Genomic DNA, 8658 nt, shown 5'->3' with positions numbered 1-8658 from the left:
TGATACAGTGTTTATACAAGCTATTTTCTTCTATTTATATCACATTAAATGAACGTTGCTCAGAGAAAAAGAAAGTCCTGTGCTGGTCTGGGAGGAATGTGATGCACAACGAGCAAGGGACTGACCCTCTTAATGTCATGCTGCTATTGATGATGTGCTTAAGTACTGCTTCTTTCTTTATAAGGATGTAGGCTGAGGCATGGCAGCCAGACTGCCATGGAGTGTGACTCAGGAAACAAGTATGTAACTAAAAGCTTGCTGCCTCACAGCTATGGTCAGCATTACACCCGCCAGGAATTTCTTCTGGCAGCTCTAGCAGGTTGTGAAAGAAATATTGTGGAAAGTTTCTGTTCCTCAGCTTTCCCTCTCATTGGATCAGAAATTCCATTGCATAAATATAACAGTTTCACAGTGGGGCTTCTGTAGTCACTTTATTTCTTGCTCTTTTCAGGAGTGCAGTTTTCTAGTTTTTGTTAGAATTTTAGTGAAGGGTAAATTAATACAGTGTATAATGTTTTTCAGTTACAAGGCATGTTAGAATTTCTCTTAATTCAATTACATTGACATTAAGTAAAAACCTGGACATAGGAGCAGCTCTCCCCACCTTCAAACTACATTCACTCTTGTGACATTTAATAATGAATATATATCCAGAATTAAGAACAACTTAAATTCTGCAGCCAGATCTGTGGAGTCAGTGCTGCTTTACTGGAACTTCTACACCACTTTCAGCTTAATTAAAATCTGCCTGCTTTTATTAATTGACAATTGCAAATGTAGAGACTAGACCAGAATGTAGTTATTTTCTGGCACTCTTCTCTCTTCTTTCTGCATGTTCTGCTGCCTGCATGGCTCATGCAGGTCATCCAAGGAACTTCTTGCCTCACCATTGCCTAAATTGTGCAGTTAATACAATACCAGATGCTTAATGCTTTCAATACTTAGAGAAATGGAGACTGGGCACTCCAAAAGGGTTCCAGTAAGCTGGATTTATGGATCATTACAGCTACAGAGATGGAGTGGTGTGAATTTATCCATTAACCTTGAAATCTTGTTCTTAATAGAAACTGTGTTAAAGTGAAGCATTTCTTTTCAAAATCCAAAACAGACTAAGTTACGATGGCAAATACAGAAAGAGAAGTACACCTATCTGAAAATAAAATTTAATAGCTTGTCCTTCTTACCCTCTCTTCTCTGTATGCAGCTGACGGGCTGTGGGTGGCTAACAATTCCATGTGGAATTCATGCACATGCCTTCCCTCAGATCCTGGGCTGCAGAGAGCCACCAGCTGATGCCTGCCAGCCAGCTTCCTTTTCTTCCCTCTCCCCTGTCTTGTGGACTGCACAGTGGATCTTTCAAAATAACATCTTCTCTCCCTCTGCTTTGCTCCATGTGTTATTGATTCTTAGCTAATTTAGGAGGCAATTTCAAAGTTGTTCTGGGTGATTAAGGGCCCCCACTTTTCCGCAGATGCTTATTTCCCTTTGGAAGACTGGGCACCAAAATCTCCTGTACTTAATGAGACCACTTAAAAATCATTGGCCATTGAGAAGTGATATACTTTCTTGGTAAGATAATGTCCAAATCTGCACTGAATCTGTAGATGTGTCATACTTTATAAAAACCTATGGAGATTAATGCTCTTGGCTTATTACTGGATCTTTATAGACCCCATGCATGATATGTTGATTTTAGGATCATTTTAGGATGATAATAGATTTGAGGTGTTTGACTACATGTCCTATGTTTTAGACATACTCTGATAGTCTCTAAACCAGTTAAAAATATTCATACTCGTATTGCAAAGTTGAAGTTTCAGCTTGGTTTAGAAAGGCAGCTCACACGCCTCAGCCAGCTTAATATGTCAGACTGGCTGTACCTCCAGAAGCGAAATGGTTTTAAAACTATCTTTCTAACTATGACCATTGGAATAATTATATTTTTCACTGAAAGCTGAGCATATAGAGTGTAATACCACCACAGAGGAGGGAGCCAGTAGCCAATCAGAATCTTCTTGAATCCTTGGGCATTCTTGATACTTGGGGAGTTCAAAATACAATTTTTGTATGTCCCATAAAATGTACATTTCAATTTGTTTCTTGAATGAAGTATTTTATTGTTGCAGATATGAAATTCAAAGGCATGACTGTCCTGTTACCAAAGAATCCATCTGTATGTATTACAGTTTTGAAGGTACCATTGCAATGAGAGTCTTGGACTCAACCCTAAAGCTCCTTTTCTTCTTCTGCTACTATGCTGCTGCTCTTGTGACTTGAAATGAATCAGTTCGTCCAACAATGAAAATATATAATAATAATAATAATTATATGTCTTACAGAGGACTTGTGAGACTTAATTTATACTGGTATAGCATTTGTGATCTTTGGATGAAAGGTGCTTATGTGTTATTAAAACTTAACATCTTATTGCAAACCTCTCCAGAACAGTGCTTCAGTCAAGCCTGCTTTGTTTTGCTTATGTTGTTAAGGAAAAAAATAAAGCAAAGCCAACTGAAAGTGAAGACAGAAGACTGTGGAAATTAGTCATGAAGTTTTGTTGGCTTTGCATTTTTGTTTCTCTCAACCTGCACAATGAATGCTTTGTCCGGATGAGTATGGTTTCAAGAGGGCACTGGACAGGCCATCGCATCTAATTCCAAAAGTGACAGACTGAGGAAGCATGCTGCAGGTAAGAAGCAAGCTGAGGAGCAGACATACCTTGGATACTATAATGATAGCCTGGTATTTTACTATACTCTTTACTGGTAATAAAAATATGTGGTGTCTGAATAAGAACATGTTTTGTACTAAAACTTTCTTTTTCAAAGGAGCGTGTAGGCCTGCTGTTTCTCTACCATTAAGAACATACCTTTAGCACTGATAGACAATCAAAATCCACAGTTTTGAAGGTTTAGGCCCTTAAGCTTAAGGTGGTCCTTAAGATGGTCCCTAAGCTTTAAGTGTGGGATGATCTCAGCAACATTTTGAAGGCAACGAAGAATGAAAATCAGTGCAGGGCAATTTCTGTCTGAACTAAAATAATAAGACTGAGCTGAAAAAAGGAGTCTAGAGATATGTAAACAGTCTCTACAGTTTTTAGGACAGTGTTTGTGCAGAGCCATATTTTGTTCAGCAGTGCATGCCTTTAATCGGAGCAAGCTGCATTGCCTCAGGTTGGGTTGGAGCCGGGAGATCTTTTGTGCCTCCAAATACCCCATTCACCCTGACAAGCACTTGGATGTGTCAGTGGCCTTGATCCTTTCTCACTTAGCCAGTGAGCTCCTGTGCCCCGAGGCCAAGGCTTAACTCTGCCTGCCCTTGTGCAGAAAACAGGAGGGATGTGACTACCCTGACTCCAATTCCTTTGAAAACCTGCGCTAGGACTGCAGCAATACAGTATTTTGATTACTTATTGCAAGATGATGACTTCTACTTTACATGCTCTGTGACTACAGTGGTTGTGAATTGTCAATTTTGCCCTTTTAAAATCATATTTTTCTTCTGCTAAGTACCACATTAGACAACAAGCACAATATTGGACTGATAGCTGAACTAAGAAATTAGTAAAGAAATACAGATATGTAAATTTGACATAAAGATGATTGCTATGGTCTAAGCCTTGAAGAGACAACATAGCACTGGACTGCATCTGATACTGCTGATGATATTTCTTAAAAGTTGCTGCTGTTCATAGGAGGAGTTGAGATGATAGCTGCTATTTATTCTGAAAATGCAGATATCTTTGTTGGATTCAGATATTGCAAAAGGTTAATAAGATATTATGTCACACATGGCCAGAAATTCTCTAAAGTTTGCAAACAGACAGTAATGCAGTGTGACAAGCTGCTCTTGTTCTCCAGCTACATCAGCACTGCTAAAGGACAGCAGACTACACAGAAGATTACTCTCAAAATTATAAAGTTAATTAATTTGGGGGATGGCAAACTGAAATTTAAAAAAGAATAACATCCATTCTAGATACATAATGAATTTAAGAACAGGGTTATTTCTGATTTCCATATCTAATCTTTAACTCTTCTACTCGGCACCCATTTTCAGATTTCCAGTGAGTTGATGTGCCTTTTACCACTTAATTCTTGTGAAACCGTTTATGCTACATAAGAATGGAAACTGTATCTGCTTTGTATGGTCGATAGAGCAAATTACAATTTTCAAATGGAAAATATCATTTAGTCTAGAGAGGAATATTTGCGACCTCAGAAACATTTGAATTGTTTTCTATCATTTCCAAATTAAAAAGACAAGAAGAGTTAGGTTTGACAAGGAAGATTACTGAGATGGCTCAATCTGTTGCCTGTACTTCACCATAAGTGATGTTTTTGTTTGCTGTAGCAGGTCAACTTTAAATTACAGCTAACATACCACGAAATTCCTGTGGAGCATGAAAAATAGAAAAAACCCACAAAACATTAGTTTATGGATTGCTTTCTGATGCTTTTTTAGCCTTGTAACCTAAGGCACAGCAGAAGTCACTAATTCTACTTGTGACAGTGAAGTCTCATTTTATTCAGGCATTCGTGCTGTGACACCACAGCTCCATGCTCACCAGAGTAGCTGTGCCATACCACAGCTGCAGGGGTACACACCCCTCCAAAAATATTGTTTAGAGGGTGGGAGTAAATTTACCAGTCTGGGCTTGAGCAAGAGCCTGGGAAAGGGGCTTTTTTATTTTCTCGTGGATTGATATGAGGCACTGGCTACAATGCTGAGAGTGTTTTAGATGCAGAAAAGCTCAATAGTGCCTGCAGTTAAGGTCCCAGCCTAAGGCAGCTCTGAGAGCTGCATGTTAGCTGCAGAGAGGTGGAGAATGTGTCCAGTGTCCACATTGTGGGCTGCTCTCTGCTTCAGTGGCCAGGAGGGCAGGGAAGGGAAGCCTGCAGCCAAGTTGGGGAGTTTTGGTGCTTTGAGAGGCAGCCCTACAGAAAGGTTTTTATGTGCAGTTATTTGGGCAGATTGTCTTCGAAGAGTCTCACAAGGTATTTGTAGCTTTTACTTTAATTCTCCAAGCGTTGCCAGCTGCACTGACTGCCTGCATTCAGTAACTGAAAAGACTGTACTAGCAACTGAGCACTGAAATTGGTCTTTGCAGTCTGGATTATTTTCCTGCTATTAGCAAAACCAGTATTCACAGTACCTTTTAGCATGCAAACAACTTCTACTGTTTGTAGTTGTCTTTTTTTTTTCTAAAATTCAAACCCACATCCCAGTTATAAGCTGTTATTAAAGAACTCTGTCATATAGGCTATGCCGATTGGGTCAAATTTGCCTCGTATGTATACGTATTGAACCTCCCAGTACTGCACACTACAGAAATCACAGTTCTGTGAAATTGATATGCTAAAAAGTATTTCAGCTGAGTAGATCTGAAAGAATAATTTTATCTGGAATATTTAATATAGAAAGATGCCTAAGTGATCCCAGTTAAATTTGCTGCTAGACAAACAGACCAGTGGGAAAAGTACGTACAGTAAAGCAATTAAAAACCAGAATGCCACAATGCATCACCTTAGCTACATTTTCCTAAGGGTCTTTATGATACCCAAATCCTGAAATGAGGAGTGTGTGAGGACAGCATGAAAAGATAACAAGGGAGAGTGGAGGAGACACTGTGTTGTTGAATATTTCTGAGTGTAGGAAGTGTGAGAGGGTGGTTGGTACCATTGTAGGTCCACACAGCCAGGAGTAGAAGACAAATAGAATGTTGCTTCCATGAGTCTTGTGAGTGAGAGAGAAAGTGGCTGCTCAGGCAAGCAAAAATGTATTTTATTTGTTAATTTCTGAATTTCTTAATTCAAAAAAGATTGTGTCTCTCCAGGATGCTTTAAACTCCAATGTCTTATCCTGCAAATAATTCTGGCTTACCCTTAGCTTTGGGTCAAATGCAGTTCACTCACAGTCCAATAGCTTGTCTAGTGCCACAGCAGTCAGCCTCTTTAAATAATACTATAGATCCATCTCCTTCCATTGCTCAAAGTAGTGCTTCAACTGCAGTCATCTTAAAGGCCATGATGTTTCAATATGGCAAAATGAACAAATTGCCTTTTCATTGTTTCCTTTCTAAGTTATATATATAGGCTATTTACTTTACTTTGTTGTCACATCCACGCTCCTACATCACTTCCCTGTAAAGCTTCCCCAGAAAGCACTCCATGGACTGTACCAACTGGAAAACACTGGGAAATGGATTTCAATCCTGGAAAAATAGTCCAGATTTCAAAAATTATACTATTCTGAACTAGAAAATTATACTGCAAAGCTGCCATTTTCTGTCTTACTTGAAAAAAAAAAAAAAGGTATTACTCCATAGCAATATAATTCACAGAAGTATTTCCAACAAGCTCCACTCCATGGACTTTCTTACTTATACCTTTAAAAATGAAGAAGCTATTTTTAAGTCAGCAACTGCCTGCCCAGTGATGAGAGTATGCTGCCACCAATACTTTTTATTGTTAAAAATGTTGTAAAAATTTATTTTAATAACTTTGTGATGATGTTAAGGATTTTAAATAATACTTATTCCTTCTTGTAGGAGAAGTAGGCATTGATTACTTCTATAGTTAATGATGGTGCAGTTCTCTTTAACAACACTCTATACTCTGCCAAAGAAAATATTGCTTTTGGGTTTAGGAATGGTTTATTGCTTTCAAAGTTTTCAGATCAATTAAGAGATTTCATTTTCAAAGATTCTCACTTTGGAGGAATGCCTCTTTGAGGATTTCCTCACAGAAAGAGGTGTCTGCTTTGAAGATTTTCATGTCCTAAAAAACAGTCACATTTCTGGGGTGTCCTCTTTGAAGACATTTTTCTGTAACACTTAAAAGGTTTCCATTTTAAATATCTTTTGCCACCATGGACAGCATCTGCTTGGAAATATTTTTTCCTCTATGATATTCTTTTTGATAATTTACACAGTCTTGTAGGAGCCCATAAAATAATCCCTATCAAAAAAGCCAAGGAACATAATGTGTTCTTACACAAGGTACAAAAGCATTTGGAAGAACTTCTGTAGGATGGGATATAGCAAGAGCCCAGTTTTGGAAAAACTGTAGAAAAAAAATTCCATTTTATAACATCAAAGAGTAAAGTGGAAAGGTGAGCTCATCTGTCACTTATATGGCCTTTTAAAAATTACTGTGAGACACTTTTTACTCCTTTTAAATCATTTGAGTTCAGAGTTCAAGTTCTGGTATTCCTGAAATCAATAGCAAAAGTCCCATTTCAGTCCAGCTGTGCAAAGAACATTCTTTGAAATTGCTATAAGTTTTCTTTATTTGTTTGAGAATGTATTGCTTTAATTTACTACTATGTTATTGGGGATTTGGAATCTTTTCCTTGCTGGTGTTGAGTTTTTTCAGAAGAGTTGTGTTGTCCATTACATTTTTTGTCACCTTTTTACTAATCATAATTATGTTTGTAAAACTAGACAACCTCAGATTTTGTTCAAGACTGGGCTCACTGTGTACGTTAAAAAGTATTCTGTCTGATGCTGGTCTGTGAGTTAGATAGAGAGCGGGTCACAATACACCTTAGTACACCCTTCAGTTTGCATGTAAGCCCATTTTTGGGATATTGACTTGGGCTGTGGCTGAAACCTCTGGCCTGTGCTTGCTCCTGTCTGCAGGGCATAGAGCAGGAAAGGCTGTCAGACTGCAAATGAGCAGCTGGAGGCAGGAGGGCTGGGGGGTTGAGATCGTTTTCCTGATAAAAATGACTGTCTAGATTGCTTCAGTGCAAAGTCAAACCAGATGAGTTCAGATCACCTGCAGCAGTGGATCTACATTGATTTTGCACTGGAACAGAAGAAAAGTCCCCCCTTCAAAAGCAGGCATATTGGATGAGCGGTTAATGTTTGCCACCTCTCAGCTACTAGTCACCACCTACTTGCTGAGACATCATGCCAGACTGGGCACCAATTTGCACAAACAGCTTGCCAGGGCATTGCTAGACTAAATGCTTGAGCTCGGTTAAGTTAGCCATGCCCTTACATGAGTATCATTAGCCAAAATTTAGGTAGCATCACTTCAGCTTAAAAATAGAAATCATCTTGAAGTCCCTAAATCTATACCTTGTCTGATCCTCAAGTGGAGAACCTTTGTTACCTGCAATACTGGTTGGTAAAAGCTATTGTAGTAAGGAAGGAGTCTCTAAGAATTAAACCTTTTCTGATTGTGGGTCTTTCATGTAACCCATACATGATTTTAAAAGTACAGTGCTTGGGGTTTTTTTTCAGTGGGTTTTGTGACAGCCTGGTAGGCAGGAAAGCTATGTCGTCTACAATGTAAAGATCCAGGCTGGTAAAAGCACCATCATTAGGGAGCAGCCCTCATCAGTACTGGTCAACCATACTGTGGCCAGGGGACAACTAGGTTCTCACTACCCATTAAATTACTTTACTAGGTACTTGGAGAGCAATCATGGCTTTGGTGTTGGAATATTTCACCTGTGTCTTGTAGAGCGCCAGGCCAGCACTTAGACATCTGTTTGTGACAACAGAAAGATCTTTACATTTTTTTAGGTCAAGAAGAAGAGAACTTCCACCTTTTGTTTTATAACCTCAACAAACACCTTTACATTCAGAAAAAAACCCCCAACAATTCATTTCACTTCTTTTCCCTAATGGAAAACAGCACTCTTCCC

Source organism: Lepidothrix coronata, unplaced genomic scaffold (assembly GCF_001604755.1).
Source record: "Lepidothrix coronata isolate B3197 unplaced genomic scaffold, Lepidothrix_coronata-1.0 Scaffold136, whole genome shotgun sequence".
Lineage (NCBI taxonomy): Eukaryota > Metazoa > Chordata > Aves > Passeriformes > Pipridae > Lepidothrix > Lepidothrix coronata.
Note: the sequence above shows the minus strand (reverse complement) of the source record.